Here is a 24934-nt window from a genome sequence, read left to right on the forward strand (position 1 = left end):
CCCCCCCGGGGGCCCCACTCCCAAACGCTCACCCCAAAATAATTATTGCTACATAATAGTAGCACCCACTCTGGGTCATATAATTACAATTGATGTACTGCATGATAACAGTACATATAATAGCTGAGAGCTAACTTACCTTGGCGGTACCCCAAAAAACCTCCACATGGCACTATAAGCATCAGCACATCCTCCTAATGCTGACTGCCTTCATGCCTCTCCAAACTTGCAAAAGAAATGGTAGTTGCTCAGATCAGCTTAATTGCATAACACAGGTGCTTGTAAAGGGCGGGGTTTACTCTGAACACAGAAAAAAAGGAGATTTGCCCCCCAGCACACTGCAGCAAAAACAATACTTAAATCCTATATGATAACAGCGATTCAGAGGTATTAGTTACATACATTTGCAAATATATGAATAAGCGCCAGGCCAATCGTCAAGGCTCCTCTATACTGGCATCCCTAGCATTAAGGGGTTCACGTCCGAGAAGCAAGGCACCCCAAAAAAATTCCAACCAAGCACCATCCCCAGGGCATCACACGAAAAGGGAAAAAGGTGATAGTGAAGTATAAAGAAAAGATGTGTAAGTATAAATCAATAAGTGTTAATGAAATGAGAAAGAATTAAAATTACTTAAATAATATACAAACAAATAGAAAAGTGATAAAAGTATTCTATGTGAATTAAGTGGTGATGCCATGAGAAAGGCCCAGTCAGAACCCCCCCAGGGGCCCCACTCCCAAACGCTCACCCCAAAATAATTATTGCTACATAATAGTAGCACCCACTCTGGGTCATATAATTACAATTGATGTACTGCATGATAACAGTACATATAATAGCTGAGAGCTAACTTACCTTGGAGGTACCCCAAAAAACCTCCACATGGCACTATAAGCATCAGCACATCCTCCTAATGCTGACTGCCTTCATGCCTCTCCAAACTTGCAAAAGAAATGGTAGTTGCTCAGATCAGCTTAATTGCATAACACAGGTGCTTGTAAAGGGCGGGGTTTACTCTGAACACAGAAAAAAAGGAGATTTGCCCTCCAGCACACTGCAGGAAAAACAATACTTAAATCCTATATGATAACAGCGATTCAGAGGTATTAGTTACATACATTTGCAAATATATGAATAAGCGCCAGGCCAATCGTCAAGGCTCCTCTATACTGGCGTCCCTAGCATTAAGGGGTTCATGTCCGAGAAGCAAGGCACCCCAAAAAAATTCCAACCAAGGACCATCCCCAGTGCATCACACGAAAAGGGAAAAAGGTGATAGTGAAGTATAAAGAAAAGATGTGTAAGTATAAATCAATAAGTGTTAATGAAATGAGAAAGAATTAAAATTACATAAATAATATACAAACAAATAGAAAAGTGATAAAAGTATTCTATGTGAATTAAGTGGTGATGCCATGATAAAGGCCCAGTCAGAACCCCCACGGGGGCCCCACTCCCAAATGCTCACCCCAAAATAATTATTGCTACATAGTAGTAGCACCCACTCTGGGTCATATAATTACAATTGATGTACTGCATGATAACAGTACATATAAAATCTGAGAGCTAACTTACCTTGGAGGTACCCCAAAAAACCTCCACATGGCACTATAAGCATCAGCACATCCTCCTAATGCTGACTGCCTTCATGCCTCTCCAAACTTGCAAAAGAAATGGTAGTTGCTCAGATCAGCTTAATTGCATAACACAGGTGCTTTTAAAGGGCGGGGTTTACTCTGAACACAGAAAAAAAGGAGATTTGCCCCCCAGCACACTGCAGCAAAAACACTACTTAAATCCTACATGATAACAGCGATTCAGAGGTATTAGTTACATACATTTGCAAATATATGAATAAGCACCATGCCAATCGTCAAGGCTCCTCTATACTGGCGTCCCTAGCATTAAGGGGTTCACGTCCGAGAAGCAAGGCACCCCAAAAAAATTACAACCAAGGACCATCCCCAGGGTATCACACGAAAAGGGAAAAAGGTGATAGTGAAGTATAAAGAAAAGATGTGTAAGTATAAATCAATAAGTGTTAATGAAACGAGAAAGAATTAAAATTACATAAATAATATACAAACAAATAGAAAAGTGATAAAAGTATTCTATGTGAATTAAGTGTTGATGCCTTGAGAAACGCCCAGTCCGAACCCCCCGGGGGCCCCACTCCCAAACACTCACCCCAAAATAATTATTGCTACATAATAGTAGCACCCACTCTGGGTCATATAATTACAATTGATGTACTGCATGATAACAGTACATATAATAGCTGAGAGCTAACTTACCTTGGAGGTACCCCAAAAAACCTCCACATGGCACTATAAGCATCAGCACATCCTCCTAATGCTGACTGCCTTCATGCCTCTCCAAACTTGCAAAAGAAATGGTAGTTGCTCAGATCAGCTTAATTGCATAACACAGGTGCTTGTAAAGGGTGGGGTTTACTCTGAACACAGAAAAAAAGGAGATTTGCCCCCCAGCACACTGCAGCAAAAACAATACTTAAATCCTACATGATAACAGCGATTCAGAGGTATTAGTTACATACATTTGCAAATATATGAATAAGCGCCAGGCCAATCGTCAAGGCTCCTCTATACTGGCGTCCCTAGCATTAAGGGGTTCACGTCCGAGAGGCAAGGCACCCCAAAAAAATTCCAACCAAGGACCATCCCCAGGGCATCACACGAAAAGGGAAAAAGGTGATAGTGAAGTATAAAGAAAAGATGTGTAAGTATAAATCAATAAGTGTTAATGAAATGAGAAAGAATTAAAATTACATAAATAATATACAAACAAATAGAAAAGTGATAAAAGTATTCTATGTGAATTAAGTGGTGATGCCATGAGAAAGGCCCAGTCAGAACCCCCCCCCGGGGGCCCCACTCCCAAACGCTCACCCCAAAATAATTATTGCTACATAATAGTAGCACCCACTCTGGGTCATATAATTACAATTGATGTACTGCATGATAACAGTACATATAATAGCTGAGAGCTAACTTACCTTGGAGGTACACCAAAAAACCTCCACATGGCACTATAAGCATCAGCACATCCTCCTAATGCTGACTGCCTTCATGCCTCTCCAAACTTGCAAAAGAAATGGTAGTTGCTCAGATCAGCTTAATTGCATAACACAGGTGCTTGTAAAGGGCGGGGTTTACTCTGAACACAGAAAAAAAGGAGATTTGCCCCCCAGCACACTGCAGGAAAAACAATACTTAAATCCTACATGATAACAGCGATTCAGAGGTATTAGTTACATACATTTGCAAATATATGAATAAGCGCCAGGCCAATCGTCAAGGCTCCTCTATACTGGCGTCCCTAGCATTAAGGGGTTCACGTCCGAGAGGCAAGGCACCCCAAAAAAATTCCAACCAAGGACCATCCCCAGGGCATCACACGAAAAGGGAAAAAGGTGATAGTGAAGTATAAAGAAAAGATGTGTACGTATAAATCAATAAGTGTTAATGAAATGAGAAAGAATTAAAATTACATAAATAATATACAAACAAATAGAAAAGTGATAAAAGTATTCTATGTGAATTAAGTGGTGATGCCATGAGAAAGGCCCAGTCAGAACCCCACCTGGGGGCCCCACTCCCAAACGCTCACCCTAAAATAATTATTGCTACATAATAGTAGCACCCACTCTGGGTCATATAATTATAATTGATGTACTGCATGATAACAGTACATATAATAGCTGAGAGCTAACTTACCTTGGAGGTACCCCAAAAAACCTCCACATGGCACTATAAGCATCAGCACATCCTCCTAATGCTGACTGCCTTCATGCCTCTCCAAACTTGCAAAAGAAATGGTAGTTGCTCAGATCAGCTTAATTGCATAACACAGGTGCTTGTAAAGGGCGGGGTTTACTCTGAACACAGAAAAAAAAGGAGATTTGCCCCCCAGCACACTGCAGCAAAAACAATACTTAAATCCTACATGATAACAGCGATTCAGAGGTATTAGTTACATACATTTGCAAATATATGAATAAGCGCCAGGCCAATCGTCAAGGCTCCTCTATACTGGCGTCCCTAGCATTAAGGGGTTCACATCCAAGAAGCAAGGCACCCCAAAAAAATTCCAACCAAGGACCATCCCCAGGGCATCACACGAAAAGGGAAAAAGGTGATAGTGAAGTATAAAGAAAAGATGTGTAAGTATAAATCAATAAGTGTTAATGAAATGAGAAAGAATTAAAATTACTTAAATAATATACAAACAAATAGAAAAGTGATAAAAGTATTCTATGTGAATTAAGTGGTGATGCCATGAGAAAGGCCCAGTCCGAACCCCCCCGGGGGCCCCACTCCCAAACGCTCACCCCAAAATAATTATTGCTTCATAATAGTAACACCCACTCTGGGTCATATAATTACAATTGATGTACTGCATGATAACAGTACAATTAAAGCTGAGAGCTAACTTACCTTGGCGGTACCCCAAAAAACCTCCACATGGCACTATAAGCATCAGCACATCCTCCTAATGCTGACTGCCTTCATGCCTCTCCAAACTTGCAAAAGAAATGGTAGTTGCTCAGATCAGCTTAATTGCATAACACAGGTGCTTGTAAAGGGCGGGGTTTACTCTGAACACAGAAAAAAAGGAGATTTGCCCCCCAGCACACTGCAGCAAAAACAATACTTAAATCCTATATGATAACAGCGATTCAGAGGTATTAGTTACATACATTTGCAAATATATGAATAAGCGCCAGGCCAATCGTCAAGGCTCCTCTATACTGGCATCCCTAGCATTAAGGGGTTCACGTCCGAGAAGCAAGGCACCCCAAAAAAATTCCAACCAAGCACCATCCCCAGGGCATCACACGAAAAGGGAAAAAGGTGATAGTGAAGTATAAAGAAAAGATGTGTAAGTATAAATCAATAAGTGTTAATGAAATGAGAAAGAATTAAAATTACTTAAATAATATACAAACAAATAGAAAAGTGATAAAAGTATTCTATGTGAATTAAGTGGTGATGCCATGAGAAAGGCCCAGTCAGAACCCCCCCAGGGGCCCCACTCCCAAACGCTCACCCCAAAATAATTATTGCTACATAATAGTAGCACCCACTCTGGGTCATATAATTACAATTGATGTACTGCATGATAACAGTACATATAATAGCTGAGAGCTAACTTACCTTGGAGGTACCCCAAAAAACCTCCACATGGCACTATAAGCATCAGCACATCCTCCTAATGCTGACTGCCTTCATGCCTCTCCAAACTTGCAAAAGAAATGGTAGTTGCTCAGATCAGCTTAATTGCATAACACAGGTGCTTGTAAAGGGCGGGGTTTACTCTGAACACAGAAAAAAAGGAGATTTGCCCTCCAGCACACTGCAGGAAAAACAATACTTAAATCCTATATGATAACAGCGATTCAGAGGTATTAGTTACATACATTTGCAAATATATGAATAAGCGCCAGGCCAATCGTCAAGGCTCCTCTATACTGGCATCCCTAGCATTAAGGGGTTCATGTCCGAGAAGCAAGGCACCCCAAAAAAATTCCAACCAAGGACCATCCCCAGTGCATCACACGAAAAGGGAAAAAGGTGATAGTGAAGTATAAAGAAAAGATGTGTAAGTATAAATCAATAAGTGTTAATGAAATGAGAAAGAATTAAAATTACATAAATAATATACAAACAAATAGAAAAGTGATAAAAGTATTCTATGTGAATTAAGTGGTGATGCCATGATAAAGGCCCAGTCAGAACCCCCACGGGGGCCCCACTCCCAAATGCTCACCCCAAAATAATTATTGCTACATAGTAGTAGCACCCACTCTGGGTCATATAATTACAATTGATGTACTGCATGATAACAGTACATATAAAATCTGAGAGCTAACTTACCTTGGAGGTACCCCAAAAAACCTCCACATGGCACTATAAGCATCAGCACATCCTCCTAATGCTGACTGCCTTCATGCCTCTCCAAACTTGCAAAAGAAATGGTAGTTGCTCAGATCAGCTTAATTGCATAACACAGGTGCTTTTAAAGGGCGGGGTTTACTCTGAACACAGAAAAAAAGGAGATTTGCCCCCCAGCACACTGCAGCAAAAACACTACTTAAATCCTACATGATAACAGCGATTCAGAGGTATTAGTTACATACATTTGCAAATATATGAATAAGCACCATGCCAATCGTCAAGGCTCCTCTATACTGGCGTCCCTAGCATTAAGGGGTTCACGTCCGAGAAGCAAGGCACCCCAAAAAAATTACAACCAAGGACCATCCCCAGGGTATCACACGAAAAGGGAAAAAGGTGATAGTGAAGTATAAAGAAAAGATGTGTAAGTATAAATCAATAAGTGTTAATGAAACGAGAAAGAATTAAAATTACATAAATAATATACAAACAAATAGAAAAGTGATAAAAGTATTCTATGTGAATTAAGTGTTGATGCCTTGAGAAACGCCCAGTCCGAACCCCCCGGGGGCCCCACTCCCAAACACTCACCCCAAAATAATTATTGCTACATAATAGTAGCACCCACTCTGGGTCATATAATTACAATTGATGTACTGCATGATAACAGTACATATAATAGCTGAGAGCTAACTTACCTTGGAGGTACCCCAAAAAACCTCCACATGGCACTATAAGCATCAGCACATCCTCCTAATGCTGACTGCCTTCATGCCTCTCCAAACTTGCAAAAGAAATGGTAGTTGCTCAGATCAGCTTAATTGCATAACACAGGTGCTTGTAAAGGGTGGGGTTTACTCTGAACACAGAAAAAAAGGAGATTTGCCCCCCAGCACACTGCAGCAAAAACAATACTTAAATCCTACATGATAACAGCGATTCAGAGGTATTAGTTACATACATTTGCAAATATATGAATAAGCGCCAGGCCAATCGTCAAGGCTCCTCTATACTGGCGTCCCTAGCATTAAGGGGTTCACGTCCGAGAGGCAAGGCACCCCAAAAAAATTCCAACCAAGGACCATCCCCAGGGCATCACACGAAAAGGGAAAAAGGTGATAGTGAAGTATAAAGAAAAGATGTGTAAGTATAAATCAATAAGTGTTAATGAAATGAGAAAGAATTAAAATTACATAAATAATATACAAACAAATAGAAAAGTGATAAAAGTATTCTATGTGAATTAAGTGGTGATGCCATGAGAAAGGCCCAGTCAGAACCCCCCCCCGGGGGCCCCACTCCCAAACGCTCACCCCAAAATAATTATTGCTACATAATAGTAGCACCCACTCTGGGTCATATAATTACAATTGATGTACTGCATGATAACAGTACATATAATAGCTGAGAGCTAACTTACCTTGGAGGTACACCAAAAAACCTCCACATGGCACTATAAGCATCAGCACATCCTCCTAATGCTGACTGCCTTCATGCCTCTCCAAACTTGCAAAAGAAATGGTAGTTGCTCAGATCAGCTTAATTGCATAACACAGGTGCTTGTAAAGGGCGGGGTTTACTCTGAACACAGAAAAAAAGGAGATTTGCCCCCCAGCACACTGCAGGAAAAACAATACTTAAATCCTACATGATAACAGCGATTCAGAGGTATTAGTTACATACATTTGCAAATATATGAATAAGCGCCAGGCCAATCGTCAAGGCTCCTCTATACTGGCGTCCCTAGCATTAAGGGGTTCACGTCCGAGAGGCAAGGCACCCCAAAAAAATTCCAACCAAGGACCATCCCCAGGGCATCACACGAAAAGGGAAAAAGGTGATAGTGAAGTATAAAGAAAAGATGTGTACGTATAAATCAATAAGTGTTAATGAAATGAGAAAGAATTAAAATTACATAAATAATATACAAACAAATAGAAAAGTGATAAAAGTATTCTATGTGAATTAAGTGGTGATGCCATGAGAAAGGCCCAGTCAGAACCCCACCTGGGGGCCCCACTCCCAAACGCTCACCCTAAAATAATTATTGCTACATAATAGTAGCACCCACTCTGGGTCATATAATTATAATTGATGTACTGCATGATAACAGTACATATAATAGCTGAGAGCTAACTTACCTTGGAGGTACCCCAAAAAACCTCCACATGGCACTATAAGCATCAGCACATCCTCCTAATGCTGACTGCCTTCATGCCTCTCCAAACTTGCAAAAGAAATGGTAGTTGCTCAGATCAGCTTAATTGCATAACACAGGTGCTTGTAAAGGGCGGGGTTTACTCTGAACACAGAAAAAAAAGGAGATTTGCCCCCCAGCACACTGCAGCAAAAACAATACTTAAATCCTACATGATAACAGCGATTCAGAGGTATTAGTTACATACATTTGCAAATATATGAATAAGCGCCAGGCCAATCGTCAAGGCTCCTCTATACTGGCGTCCCTAGCATTAAGGGGTTCACATCCAAGAAGCAAGGCACCCCAAAAAAATTCCAACCAAGGACCATCCCCAGGGCATCACACGAAAAGGGAAAAAGGTGATAGTGAAGTATAAAGAAAAGATGTGTAAGTATAAATCAATAAGTGTTAATGAAATGAGAAAGAATTAAAATTACTTAAATAATATACAAACAAATAGAAAAGTGATAAAAGTATTCTATGTGAATTAAGTGGTGATGCCATGAGAAAGGCCCAGTCCGAACCCCCCCGGGGGCCCCACTCCCAAACGCTCACCCCAAAATAATTATTGCTTCATAATAGTAGCACCCACTCTGGGTCATATAATTACAATTGATGTACTGCATGATAACAGTACAATTAAAGCTGAGAGCTAACTTACCTTGGCGGTACCCCAAAAAACCTCCACATGGCACTATAAGCATCAGCACATCCTCCTAATGCTGACTGCCTTCATGCCTCTCCAAACTTGCAAAAGAAATGGTAGTTGCTCAGATCAGCTTAATTGCATAACACAGGTGCTTGTAAAGGGCGGGGTTTACTCTGAACACAGAAAAAAAGGAGATTTGCCCCCCAGCACACTGCAGCAAAAACAATACTTAAATCCTACATGATAACAGCGATTCAGAGGTATTAGTTACATACATTTGCAAATATATGAATAAGCGCCAGGCCAATCGTCAAGGCTCCTCTATACTGGCGTCCCTAGCATTAAGGGGTTCACGTCCGAGAAGCAAGGCACCCCAAAAAAATTCCAACCAAGGACCATCCCCAGGGCATCACACGAAAAGGGAAAAAGGTGATAGTGAAGTATAAAGAAAAGATGTGTAAGTATAAATCAATAAGTGTTAATGAAATGAGAAAGAATTAAAATTACATAAATAATATACAAACAAATAGAAAAGTGATAAAAGTATTCTATGTGAATTAAGTGGTGATGCCATGAGAAAGGCCCAGTCAGAACCCCCCCCGGGGGCCCCACTCCCAAACGCTCACCCCAAAATAATTATTGCTACATAATAGTAGCACCCACTCTGGGTCATATAATTACAATTGATGTACTGCATGATAACAGTACATATAATAGCTGAGAGCTAACTTACCTTGGCGCTACCCCAAAAAACCTCCACATGGCACTATAAGCATCAGCACATCCTCCTAATGCTGACTGCCTTCATGCCTCTCCAAACTTGCAAAAGAAATGGTAGTTGCTTAGATCAGCTTAATTGCATAACACAGGTGCTTGTAAAGGGCGGGGTTTACTCTGAACACAGAAAAAAAGGAGATTTGCCCCCCAGCACACTGCAGCAAAAACAATACTTAAATCCTATATGATAACAGCGATTCAGAGGTATTAGTTACATACATTTGCAAATATATGAATAAGCGCCAGGCCAATCATCAAGGCTCCTCTATACTGGCGTCCCTAGCATTAAGGGGTTCACGTCCGAGAAGCAAGGCACCCCAAAAAAATTCCAACCAAGGACCATCCCCAGGGCATCACATGAAAAGGGAAAAAGGTGATAGTGAAGTATAAAGAAAAGATGTGTAAGTATAAATCAATAAGTGTTAATGAAACGAGAAAGAATTAAAATTACATAAATAATATACAAACAAATAGAAAAGTGATAAAAGTATTCTATGTGAATTAAGTGGTGATGCCATGAGAAACGCCCAGTCCGAACCCCCCGGGGGCCCCACTCCCAAACACTCACCCCAAAATAATTATTGCTACATAATAGTAGCACCCACTCTGGGTCATATAATTACAATTGATGTACTGCATGATAACAGTACATATAATAGCTGAGAGCTAACTTACCTTGGAGGTACCCCAAAAAACCTCCACATGGCACTATAAGCATCAGCACATCCTCCTAATGCTGACTGCCTTCATGCCTCTCCAAACTTGCAAAAGAAATGGTAGTTGCTCAGATCAGCTTAATTGCATAACACAGGTGCTTGTAAAGGGCGGGGTTTACTCTGAACACAGAAAAAAAGGAGATTTGCCCCCCAGCACACTGCAGCAAAAACAATACTTAAATCCTACATGATAACAGCGATTCAGAGGTATTAGTTACATACATTTGCAAATATATGAATAAGCGCCAGGCCAATCGTCAAGGCTCCTCTATACTGGCATCCCTAGCATTAAGGGGTTCACGTCCGAGAAGCAAGGCACCCCAAAAAAATTCCAACCAAGCACCATCCCCAGGGCATCACACGAAAAGGGAAAAAGGTGATAGTGAAGTATAAAGAAAAGATGTGTAAGTATAAATCAATAAGTGTTAATGAAATGAGAAAGAATTAAAATTACTTAAATAATATACAAACAAATAGAAAAGTGATAAAAGTATTCTATGTGAATTAAGTGGTGATGCCATGAGAAAGGCCCAGTCCGAACCCCCCCAGGGGCCCCACTCCCAAACGCTCACCCCAAAATAATTATTGCTACATAATAGTAGCACCCACTCTGGGTCATATAATTACAATTGATGTACTGCATGATAACAGTACATATAATAGCTGAGAGCTAACTTACCTTGGAGGTACCCCAAAAAACCTCCACATGGCACTATAAGCATCAGCACATCCTCCTAATGCTGACTGCCTTCATGCCTCTCCAAACTTGCAAAAGAAATGGTAGTTGCTCAGATCAGCTTAATTGCATAACACAGGTGCTTGTAAAGGGCGGGGTTTACTCTGAACACAGAAAAAAAGGAGATTTGCCCTCCAGCACACTGCAGGAAAAACAATACTTAAATCCTATATGATAACAGCGATTCAGAGGTATTAGTTACATACATTTGCAAATATATGAATAAGCGCCAGGCCAATCGTCAAGGCTCCTCTATACTGGCGTCCCTAGCATTAAGGGGTTCACGTCCGAGAAGCAAGGCACCCCAAAAAAATTACAACCAAGGACCATCCCCAGGGCATCACACGAAAAGGGAAAAAGGTGATAGTGAAGTATAAAGAAAAGATGTGTAAGTATAAATCAATAAGTGTTAATGAAACGAGAAAGAATTAAAATTACATAAATAATATACAAACAAATAGAAAAGTGATAAAAGTATTCTATGTGAATTAAGTGTTGATGCCTTGAGAAACGCCCAGTCCGAACCCCCCGGGGGCCCCACTCCCAAACACTCACCCCAAAATAATTATTGCTACATAATAGTAGCACCCACTCTGGGTCATATAATTACAATTGATGTACTGCATGATAACAGTACATATAATAGCTGAGAGCTAACTTACCTTGGAGGTACACCAAAAAACCTCCACATGGCACTATAAGCATCAGCACATCCTCCTAATGCTGACTGCCTTCATGCCTCTCCAAACTTGCAAAAGAAATGGTAGTTGCTCAGATCAGCTTAATTGCATAACACAGGTGCTTGTAAAGGGTGGGGTTTACTCTGAACACAGAAAAAAAGGAGATTTGCCCCCCAGCACACTGCAGCAAAAACAATACTTAAATCCTACATGATAACAGCGATTCAGAGGTATTAGTTACATACATTTGCAAATATATGAATAAGCGCCAGGCCAATCGTCAAGGCTCCTCTATACTGGCATCCCTAGCATTAAGGGGTTCACGTCCGAGAGGCAAGGCACCCCAAAAAAATTCCAACCAAGGACCATCCCCAGGGCATCACACGAAAAGGGAAAAAGGTGATAGTGAAGTATAAAGAAAAGATGTGTAAGTATAAATCAATAAGTGTTAATGAAATGAGAAAGAATTAAAATTACATAAATAATATACAAACAAATAGAAAAGTGATAAAAGTATTCTATGTGAATTAAGTGGTGATGCCATGAGAAAGGCCCAGTCAGAACCCCCCCCGGGGGCCCCACTCCCAAACGCTCACCCCAAAATAATTATTGCTACATAATAGTAGCACCCACTCTGGGTCATATAATTACAATTGATGTACTGCATGATAACAGTACATATAATAGCTGAGAGCTAACTTACCTTGGAGGTACACCAAAAAACCTCCACATGGCACTATAAGCATCAGCACATCCTCCTAATGCTGACTGCCTTCATGCCTCTCCAAACTTGCAAAAGAAATGGTAGTTGCTCAGATCAGCTTAATTGCATAACACAGGTGCTTGTAAAGGGCGGGGTTTACTCTGAACACAGAAAAAAAGGAGATTTGCCCCCCAGCACACTGCAGGAAAAACAATACTTAAATCCTACATGATAACAGCGATTCAGAGGTATTAGTTACATACATTTGCAAATATATGAATAAGCGCCAGGCCAATCGTCAAGGCTCCTCTATACTGGCGTCCCTAGCATTAAGGGGTTCACGTCCGAGAGGCAAGGCACCCCAATAAAATTCCAACCAAGGACCATCCCCAGGGCATCACACGAAAAGGGAAAAAGGTGATAGTGAAGTATAAAGAAAAGATGTGTAAGTATAAATCAATAAGTGTTAATGAAATGAGAAAGAATTAAAATTACATAAATAATATACAAACAAATAGAAAAGTGATAAAAGTATTCTATGTGAATTAAGTGGTGATGCCATGAGAAAGGCCCAGTCAGAACCCTACCCGGGGGCCCCACTCCCAAACGCTCACCCTAAAATAATTATTGCTACATAATAGTAGCACCCACTCTGGGTCATATAATTACAATTGATGTACTGCATGATAACAGTACATATAATAGCTGAGAGCTAACTTACCTTGGAGGTACCCCAAAAAACCTCCACATGGCACTATAAGCATCAGCACATCCTCCTAATGCTGACTGCCTTCATGCCTCTCCAAACTTGCAAAAGAAATGGTAGTTGCTCAGATCAGCTTAATTGCATAACACAGGTGCTTGTAAAGGGCGGGGTTTACTCTGAACACAGAAAAAAAAGGAGATTTGCCCACCAGCACACTGCAGCAAAAACAATACTTAAATCCTACATGATAACAGCGATTCAGAGGTATTAGTTACATACATTTGCAAATATATGAATAAGCGCCAGGCCAATCATCAAGGCTCCTCTATACTGGCGTCCCTAGCATTAAGGGGTTCACATCCAAGAAGCAAGGCACCCCAAAAAAATTCCAACCAAGGACCATCCCCAGGGCATCACACGAAAAGGGAAAAAGGTGATAGTGAAGTATAAAGAAAAGATGTGTAAGTATAAATCAATAAGTGTTAATGAAATGAGAAAGAATTAAAATTACTTAAATAATATACAAACAAATAGAAAAGTGATAAAAGTATTCTATGTGAATTAAGTGGTGATGCCATGAGAAAGGCCCAGTCAGAACCCCCCCGGGGGCCCCACTCCCAAACGCTCACCCCAAAATAATTATTGCTACATAATAGTAGCACCCACTCTGGGTCATATAATTACAATTGATGTACTGCATGATAACAGTACATATAATAGCTGAGAGCTATCTACCTTGGAGGTACCCCAAAAAACCTCCACATGGCACTATACGCATCAGCACATCCTCCTAATGCTGACTGCCTTCATGCCTCTCCAAACTTGCAAAAGAAATGGTAGTTGCTCAGATCAGCTTAATTTCATAACACAGGTGCTTGTAAAGGGCGGGGTTTACTCTGAACACAGAAAAAAAAGGAGATTTGCCCCCCAGCACACTGTAGCAAAAACAATACTTAAATCCTACATGATAACAGCGATTCAGAGGTATTAGTTACATACATTTGCAAATATATGAATAAGCGCCAGGCCAATCATCAAGGCTCCTCTATACTGGCGTCCCTAGCATTAAGGGGTTCATGTCCGAGAAGCAAGGCAACCCAAAAAAATTCCAACCAAGGACCATCCCCAGGGCATCACACGAAAAGGAAAAAAGGTGATAGTGAAGTATAAAGAAAAGATGTGTAAGTATAAATTAATAAGTGTTAATGAAATGAGAAAGAATTATAATTACTTAAATAATATACAAACAAATAGAAAAGTGATAAAAGTATTCTATGTGAATTAAGTGGTGATGCCATGAGAAAGGCCCAGTCCGAACCCCCCCGGGGGCCCCACTCCCAAACGCTCACCCCAAAATAATTATTGCTTCATAATAGTAGCACCCACTCTGGGTCATATAATTACAATTGATGTACTGCATGATAACAGTACAATTAAAGCTGAGAGCTAACTTACCTTGGCGGTACCCCAAAAAACCTCCACATGGCACTATAAGCATCAGCACATCCTCCTAATGCTGACTGCCTTCATGCCTCTCCAAACTTGCAAAAGAAATGGTAGTTGCTCAGATCAGCTTAATTGCATAACACAGGTGCTTGTAAAGGGCGGGGTTTACTCTGAACACAGAAAAAAAGGAGATTTGCCCCCCAGCACACTGCAGCAAAAACAATACTTAAATCCTACATGATAACAGCGATTCAGAGGTATTAGTTACATACATTTGCAAATATATGAATAAGCGCCAGGCCAATCGTCAAGGCTCCTCTATACTGGCGTCCCTAGCATTAAGGGGTTCACGTCCGAGAAGCAAGGCACCCCAAAAAAATTCCAACCAAGGACCATCCCCAGGGCATCACACGAAAAGGGAAAAAGGTGATAGTGAAGTATAAAGAAAAGATGTGTAAGTATAAATCAATAAGTGTTAATGAAATGAGAAAGAATTAAAATTACATAAATAATATACAAACAAATAGAAAAGTGATAAAAGTATTCTATGTGAATTAAGTGGTGATGCCATGAGAAAGGCCCAGTCAGAACCCCCCCCGGGGGCCCCACTCCCAAACGCTCACCCCAAAATAATTATTGCTACATAATAGTAGCACCCACTCTGGGTCATATAATTACAATTGATGTACTGCATGATAACAGTACATATAATAGCTGAGAGCTAACTTACCTTGGAGGTACCCCAAAAAACCTCCACATGGCACTATAAGCATCAGCACATCCTCCTAATGCTGACTGCCTTCATGCCTCTCCAAACTTGCAAAAGAAATGGTAGTTGCTCAGATCAGCTTAATTGCATAACACAGGTGCTTGTAAAGGGCGGGGTTTACTCTGAACACAGAAAAAAAGGAGATTTGCCCTCCAGCACACTGCAGGAAAAACAATACTTAAATCCTATATGATAACAGCGATTCAGAGGTATTAGTTACATACATTTGCAAATATATGAATAAGCGCCAGGCCAATCGTCAAGGCTCCTCTATACTGGCGTCCCTAGCATTAAGGGGTTCACGTCCGAGAAGCAAGGCACCCCAAAAAAATTACAACCAAGGACCATCCCCAGGGCATCACACGAAAAGGGAAAAAGGTGATAGTGAAGTATAAAGAAAAGATGTGTAAGTATAAATCAATAAGTGTTAATGAAACGAGAAAGAATTAAAATTACATAAATAATATACAAACAAATAGAAAAGTGATAAAAGTATTCTATGTGAATTAAGTGTTGATGCCTTGAGAAACGCCCAGTCCGAACCCCCCGGGGGCCCCACTCCCAAACACTCACCCCAAAATAATTATTGCTACATAATAGTAGCACCCACTCTGGGTCATATAATTACAATTGATGTACTGCATGATAACAGTACATATAATAGCTGAGAGCTAACTTACCTTGGAGGTACCCCAAAAAACCTCCACATGGCACTATAAGCATCAGCACATCCTCCTAATGCTGACTGCCTTCATGCCTCTCCAAACTTGCAAAAGAAATGGTAGTTGCTCAGATCAGCTTAATTGCATAACACAGGTGCTTGTAAAGGGTGGGGTTTACTCTGAACACAGAAAAAAAGGAGATTTGCCCCCCAGCACACTGCAGCAAAAACAATACTTAAATCCTACATGATAACAGCGATTCAGAGGTATTAGTTACATACATTTGCAAATATATGAATAAGCGCCAGGCCAATCGTCAAGGCTCCTCTATACTGGCGTCCCTAGCATTAAGGGGTTCACGTCCGAGAGGCAAGGCACCCCAAAAAAATTCCAACCAAGGACCATCCCCAGGGCATCACACGAAAAGGGAAAAAGGTGATAGTGAAGTATAAAGAAAAGATGTGTAAGTATAAATCAATAAGTGTTAATGAAATGAGAAAGAATTAAAATTACATAAATAATATACAAACAAATAGAAAAGTGATAAAAGTATTCTATGTGAATTAAGTGGTGATGCCATGAGAAAGGCCCAGTCAGAACCCCCCCCGGGGGCCCCACTCCCAAACGCTCACCCCAAAATAATTATTGCTACATAATAGTAGCACCCACTCTGGGTCATATAATTACAATTGATGTACTGCATGATAACAGTACATATAATAGCTGAGAGCTAACTTACCTTGGAGGTACACCAAAAAACCTCCACATGGCACTATAAGCATCAGCACATCCTCCTAATGCTGACTGCCTTCATGCCTCTCCAAACTTGCAAAAGAAATGGTAGTTGCTCAGATCAGCTTAATTGCATAACACAGGTGCTTGTAAAGGGCGGGGTTTACTCTGAACACAGAAAAAAAGGAGATTTGCCCCCCAGCACACTGCAGGAAAAACAATACTTAAATCCTACATGATAACAGCGATTCAGAGGTATTAGTTACATACATTTGCAAATATATGAATAAGCGCCAGGCCAATCGTCAAGGCTCCTCTATACTGGCGTCCCTAGCATTAAGGGGTTCACGTCCGAGAGGCAAGGCACCCCAAAAAAATTCCAACCAAGGACCATCCCCAGGGCATCACACGAAAAGGGAAAAAGGTGATAGTGAAGTATAAAGAAAAGATGTGTAAGTATAAATCAATAAGTGTTAATGAAATGAGAAAGAATTAAAATTACATAAATAATATACAAACAAATAGAAAAGTGATAAAAGTATTCTATGTGAATTAAGTGGTGATGCCATGAGAAAGGCCCAGTCAGAACCCTACCCGGGGGCCCCACTCCCAAACGCTCACCCTAAAATAATTATTGCTACATAATAGTAGCACCCACTCTGGGTCATATAATTACAATTGATGTACTGCATGATAACAGTACATATAATAGCTGAGAGCTAACTTACCTTGGAGGTACCCCAAAAAACCTCCACATGGCACTATAAGCATCAGCACATCCTCCTAATGCTGACTGCCTTCATGCCTCTCCAAACTTGCAAAAGAAATGGTAGTTGCTCAGATCAGCTTAATTGCATAACACAGGTGCTTGTAAAGGGCGGGGTTTACTCTGAACACAGAAAAAAAAGGAGATTTGCCCCCCAGCACACTGCAGCAAAAACAATACTTAAATCCTACATGATAACAGCGATTCAGAGGTATTAGTTACATACATTTGCAAATATATGAATAAGCGCCAGGCCAATCATCAAGGCTCCTCTATACTGGCGTCCCTAGCATTAAGGGGTTCACATCCAAGAAGCAAGGCACCCCAAAAAAATTCCAACCAAGGACCATCCCCAGGGCATCACACGAAAAGGGAAAAAGGTGATAGTGAAGTATAAAGAAAAGATGTGTAAGTATAAATCAATAAGTGTTAATGAAATGAGAAAGAATTAAAATTACTTAAATAATATACAAACAAATAGAAAAGTGATAAAAGTATTCTATGTGAATTAAGTGGTGATGCCATGAGAAAGGCCCAGTCAGAACCCCCCCGGGGGCCCCACTCCCAAACGCTCACCCCAAAATAATTATTGCTACATAATAGTAGCACCCACTCTGGGTCATATAATTACAATTGATGTACTGCATGATAACAGTACATATAATAGCTGAGAGCTATCTACCTTGGAGGTACCCCAAAAAACCTCCACATGGCACTATAAGCATCAGCACATCCTCCTAATGCTGACTGCCTTCATGCCTCTCCAAACTTGCAAAAGAAATGGTAGTTGCTCAGATCAGCTTAATTTCATAACACAGGTGCTTGTAAAGGGCGGGGTTTACTCTGAACACAGAAAAAAAAGGAGATTTGCCCCCCAGCACACTGTAGCAAAAACAATACTTAAATCCTACATGATAACAGCGATTCAGAGGTATTAGTTACATACATTTGCAAATATATGAATAAGCGCCAGGCCAATCGTCAAGGCTCCTCTATACTGGCGTCCCTAGCATTAAGGGGTTCATGTCCGAGAAGCAAGGCAACCCAAAAAAATTCCAACCAAGGACCATCCCCAGGGCATCACACGAAAAGGAAAAAAGGTGATAGTGAAGTATAAAGAAAAGATGTGTAAGTATAAATTAATAAGTGTTAATGAAATGAGAAAGAATTATAATTACTTAAATAATATACAAACAAATAGAAAAGTGATAAAAGTATTCTATGTGAATTAAGTGGTGATGCCATGAGAAAGGCCCAGTCCGAACCCCCCCGGGGGCCCCACTCCCAAACGCTCACCCCAAAATAATTATTGCTTCATAATAGTAGCACCCACTCTGGGTCATATAATTACAATTGATGTACTGCATGATAACAGTACAATTAAAGCTGAGAGCTAACTTACCTTGGCGGTACCCCAAAAAACCTCCACATGGCACTATAAGCATCAGCACATCCTCCTAATGCTGACTGCCTTCATGCCTCTCCAAACTTGCAAAAGAAATGGTAGTTGCTCAGATCAGCTTAATTGCATAACACAGGTGCTTGTAAAGGGCGGGGTTTACTCTGAACACAGAAAAAAAGGAGATTTGCCCCCCAGCACACTGCAGCAAAAACAATACTTAAATCCTACATGATAACAGCGATTCAGAGGTATTAGTTACATACATTTGCAAATATATGAATAAGCGCCAGGCCAATCGTCAAGGCTCCTCTATACTGGCGTCCCTAGCATTAAGGGGTTCACGTCCGAGAAGCAAGGCACCCCAAAAAAATTCCAACCAAGGACCATCCCCAGGGCATCACACGAAAAGGGAAAAAGGTGATAGTGAAGTATAAAGAAAAGATGTGTAAGTATAAATCAATAAGTGTTAATGAAATGAGAAAGAATTAAAATTACATAAATAATATACAAACAAATAGAAAAGTGATAAAAGTATTCTATGTGAATTAAGTGGTGATGCCATGAGAAAGGCCCAGTCAGAACCCCCCCGGGGGCCCCACTCCCAAACGCTCACCCCAAAATAATTATTGCTACATAATAGTAGCACCCACTCTGGGTCATATAATTACAATTGATGTACTGCATGATAACAGTACATATAATAGCTGAGAGCTAACTTACCTTGGCGCTACCCCAAAAAACCTCCACATGGCACTATAAGCATCAGCACATCCTCCTAATGCTGACTGCCTTCATGCCTCTCCAAACTTGCAAAAGAAATGGTAGTTGCTCAGATCAGCTTAATTGCATAACAAAGGTGCTTGTAAAGGGCGGGGTTTACTCTGAACACAGAAAAAAAGGAGATTTGCCCCCCAGCACACTGCAGCAAAAACAATACTTAAATCCTATATGATAACAGCGATTCAGAGGTATTAGTTACATACATTTGCAAATATATGAATAAGCGCCAGGCCAATCATCAAGGCTCCTCTATACTGGCGTCCCTAGCATTAAGGGGTTCACGTCCGAGAAGCAAGGCACCCCAAAAAAATTCCAACCAAGGACCATCCCCAGGGCATCACATGAAAAGGGAAAAAGGTGATAGTGAAGTATAAAGAAAAGATGTGTAAGTATAAATCAATAAGTGTTAATGAAACGAGAAAGAATTAAAATTACATAAATAATATACAAACAAATAGAAAAGTGATAAAAGTATTCTATGTGAATTAAGTGGTGATGCCATGAGAAAGGCCCAGTCAGAACCCCCCCAGGGGCCCCACTCCCAAACGCTCACCCCAAAATAATTATTGCTACATAATAGTAGCACCCACTCTGGGTCATATAATTACAATTGATGTACTGCATGATAACAGTACATATAATAGCTGAGAGCTAACTTACCTTGGAGGTACCCCAAAAACCTCCACATGGCACTATAAGCATCAGCACATCCTCCTAATGCTGACTGCCTTCATGCCTCTCCAAACTTGCAAAAGAAATGGTAGTTGCTCAGATCAGCTTAATTGCATAACACAGGTGCTTGTAAAGGGCGGGGTTTACTCTGAACACAGAAAAAAAGGAGATTTGCCCCCCAGCACACTGCAGCAAAAACAATACTTAAATCCTACATGATAACAGCGATTCAGAGGTATTAGTTACATACATTTGCAAATATATGAATAAGCGCCAGGCCAATCGTCAAGGCTCCTCTATACTGGCATCCCTAGCATTAAGGGGTTCACGTCCGAGAAGCAAGGCACCCCAAAAAAATTCCAACCAAGCACCATCCCCAGGGCATCACACGAAAAGGGAAAAAGGTGATAGTGAAGTATAAAGAAAAGATGTGTTAGTATAAATCAATAAGTGTTAATGAAATGAGAAAGAATTAAAATTACTTAAATAATATACAAACAAATAGAAAAGTGATAAAAGTATTCTATGTGAATTAAGTGGTGATGCCATGAGAAAGGCCCAGTCAGAACCCCCCCAGGGGCCCCACTCCCAAACGCTCACCCCAAAATAATTATTGCTACATAATAGTAGCACCCACTCTGGGTCATATAATTACAATTGATGTACTGCATGATAACAGTACATATAATAGCTGAGAGCTAACTTACCTTGGAGGTACCCCAAAAAACCTCCACATGGCACTATAAGCATCAGCACATCCTCCTAATGCTGACTGCCTTCATGCCTCTCCAAACTTGCAAAAGAAATGGTAGTTGCTCAGATCAGCTTAATTGCATAACACAGGTGCTTGTAAAGGGCGGGGTTTACTCTGAACACAGAAAAAAAGGAGATTTGCCCTCCAGCACACTGCAGGAAAAACAATACTTAAATCCTATATGATAACAGCGATTCAGAGGTATTAGTTACATACATTTGCAAATATATGAATAAGCGCCAGGCCAATCGTCAAGGCTCCTCTATACTGGCGTCCCTAGCATTAAGGGGTTCACGTCCGAGAAGCAAGGCACCCCAAAAAAATTACAACCAAGGACCATCCCCAGGGCATCACACGAAAAGGGAAAAAGGTGATAGTGAAGTATAAAGAAAAGATGTGTAAGTATAAATCAATAAGTGTTAATGAAACGAGAAAGAATTAAAATTACATAAATAATATACAAACAAATAGAAAAGTGATAAAAGTATTCTATGTGAATTAAGTGTTGATGCCTTGAGAAACGCCCAGTCCGAACCCCCCGGGGGCCCCACTCCCAAACACTCACCCCAAAATAATTATTGCTACATAATAGTAGCACCCACTCTGGGTCATATAATTACAATTGATGTACTGCATGATAACAGTACATATAATAGCTGAGAGCTAACTTACCTTGGAGGTACCCCAAAAAACCTCCACATGGCACTATAAGCATCAGCACATCCTCCTAATGCTGACTGCCTTCATGCCTCTCCAAACTTGCAAAAGAAATGGTAGTTGCTCAGATCAGCTTAATTGCATAACACAGGTGCTTGTAAAGGGTGGGGTTTACTCTGAACACAGAAAAAAAGGAGATTTGCCCCCCAGCACACTGCAGCAAAAACAATACTTAAATCCTACATGATAACAGCGATTCAGAGGTATTAGTTACATACATTTGCAAATATATGAATAAGCGCCAGGCCAATCGTCAAGGCTCCTCTATACTGTTTTCCCTAGCATTAAGGGGTTCACGTCCGAGAGGCAAGGCACCCCAAAAAAATTCCAACCAAGGACCATCCCCAGGGCATCACACGAAAAGGGAAAAAGGTGATAGTGAAGTATAAAGAAAAGATGTGTAAGTATAAATCAATAAGTGTTAATGAAATGAGAAAGAATTAAAATTACATAAATAATATACAAACAAATAGAAAAGTGATAAAAGTATTCTATGTGAATTAAGTGGTGATGCCATGAGAAAGGCCCAGTCAGAACCCCCCCCGGGGGCCCCACTCCCAAACGCTCACCCCAAAATAATTATTGCTACATAATAGTAGCACCCACTCTGGGTCATATAATTACAATTGATGTACTGCATGATAACAGTACATATAATAGCTGAGAGCTAACTTACCTTGGAGGTACACCAAAAAACCTCCACATGGCACTATAAGCATCAGCACATCCTCCTAATGCTGACTGCCTTCATGCCTCTCCAAACTTGCAAAAGAAATGGTAGTTGCTCAGATCAGCTTAATTGCATAACACAGGTGCTTGTAAAGGGCGGGGTTTACTCTGAACACAGAAAAAAAGGAGATTTGCCCCCCAGCACACTGCAGGAAAAACAATACTTAAATCCTACATGATAACAGCGATTCAGAGGTATTAGTTACATACATTTGCAAATATATGAATAAGCGCCAGGCCAATCGTCAAGGCTCCTCTATACTGGCGTCCCTAGCATTAAGGGGTTCACGTCCGAGAGGCAAGGCACCCCAAAAAAATTCCAACCAAGGACCATCCCCAGGGCATCACACGAAAAGGGAAAAAGGTGATAGTGAAGTATAAAGAAAAGATGTGTAAGTATAAATCAATAAGTGTTAATGAAATGAGAAAGAATTAAAATTACATAAATAATATACAAACAAATAGAAAAGTGATAAAAGTATTCTATGTGAATTAAGTGGTGATGCCATGAGAAAGGCCCAGTCAGAACCCTACCCGGGGGCCCCACTCCCAAACGCTCACCCTAAAATAATTATTGCTACATAATAGTAGCACCCACTCTGGGTCATATAATTACAATTGATGTACTGCATGATAACAGTACATATAATAGCTGAGAGCTAACTTACCTTGGAGGTACCCCAAAAAACCTCCACATGGCACTATAAGCATCAGCACATCCTCCTAATGCTGACTGCCTTCATGCCTCTCCAAACTTGCAAAAGAAATGGTAGTTGCTCAGATCAGCTTAATTGCATAACACAGGTGCTTGTAAAGGGTGGGGTTTACTCTGAACACAGAAAAAAAAGGAGATTTGCCCCCCAGCACACTGCAGCAAAAACAATACTTAAATCCTACATGATAACAGCGATTCAGAGGTATTAGTTACATACATTTGCAAATATATGAATAAGCGCCAGGCCAATCATCAAGGCTCCTCTATACTGGCGTCCCTAGCATTAAGGGGTTCACATCCAAGAAGCAAGGCACCCCAAAAAAATTCCAACCAAGGACCATCCCCAGGGCATCACACGAAAAGGGAAAAAGGTGATAGTGAAGTATAAAGAAAAGATGTGTAAGTATAAATCAATAAGTGTTAATGAAATGAGAAAGAATTAAAATTACTTAAATAATATACAAACAAATAGAAAAGTGATAAAAGTATTCTATGTGAATTAAGTGGTGATGCCATGAGAAAGGCCCAGTCAGAACCCCCCCGGGGGCCCCACTCCCAAACGCTCACCCCAAAATAATTATTGCTACATAATAGTAGCACCCACTCTGGGTCATATAATTACAATTGATGTACTGCATGATAACAGTACATATAATAGCTGAGAGCTGTCTACCTTGGAGGTACCCCAAAAAACCTCCACATGGCACTATAAGCATCAGCACATCCTCCTAATGCTGACTGCCTTCATGCCTCTCCAAACTTGCAAAAGAAATGGTAGTTGCTCAGATCAGCTTAATTGCATAACACAGGTGCTTGTAAAGGGCGGGGTTTACTCTGAACACAGAAAAAAAAGGAGATTTGCCCCCCAGCACACTGTAGCAAAAACAATACTTAAATCCTACATGATAACAGCGATTCAGAGGTATTAGTTACATACATTTGCAAATATATGAATAAGCGCCAGGCCAATCGTCAAGGCTCCTCTATACTGGCGTCCCTAGCATTAAGGGGTTCATGTCCGAGAAGCAAGGCAACCCAAAAAAATTCCAACCAAGGACCATCCCCAGGGCATCACACGAAAAGGAAAAAAGGTGATAGTGAAGTATAAAGAAAAGATGTGTAAGTATAAATTAATAAGTGTTAATGAAATGAGAAAGAATTATAATTACTTAAATAATATACAAACAAATAGAAAAGTGATAAAAGTATTCTATGTGAATTAAGTGGTGATGCCATGAGAAAGGCCCAGTCCGAACCCCCCCGGGGGCCCCACTCCCAAACGCTCACCCCAAAATAATTATTGCTTCATAATAGTAGCACCCACTCTGGGTCATATAATTACAATTGATGTACTGCATGATAACAGTACAATTAAAGCTGAGAGCTAACTTACCTTGGCGGTACCCCAAAAAACCTCCACATGGCACTATAAGCATCAGCACATCCTCCTAATGCTGACTGCCTTCATGCCTCTCCAAACTTGCAAAAGAAATGGTAGTTGCTCAGATCAGCTTAATTGCATAACACAGGTGCTTGTAAAGGGCGGGGTTTACTCTGAACACAGAAAAAAAGGAGATTTGCCCCCCAGCACACTGCAGCAAAAACAATACTTAAATCCTACATGATAACAGCGATTCAGAGGTATTAGTTACATACATTTGCAAATATATGAATAAGCGCCAGGCCAATCGTCAAGGCTCC

The sequence above is a fragment of the Taudactylus pleione genome, unplaced genomic scaffold (assembly GCF_031769625.1).
Source record: "Taudactylus pleione unplaced genomic scaffold, aTauple2 ptg000529l, whole genome shotgun sequence".
In the NCBI taxonomy this organism is placed as follows: domain Eukaryota; kingdom Metazoa; phylum Chordata; class Amphibia; order Anura; family Myobatrachidae; genus Taudactylus; species Taudactylus pleione.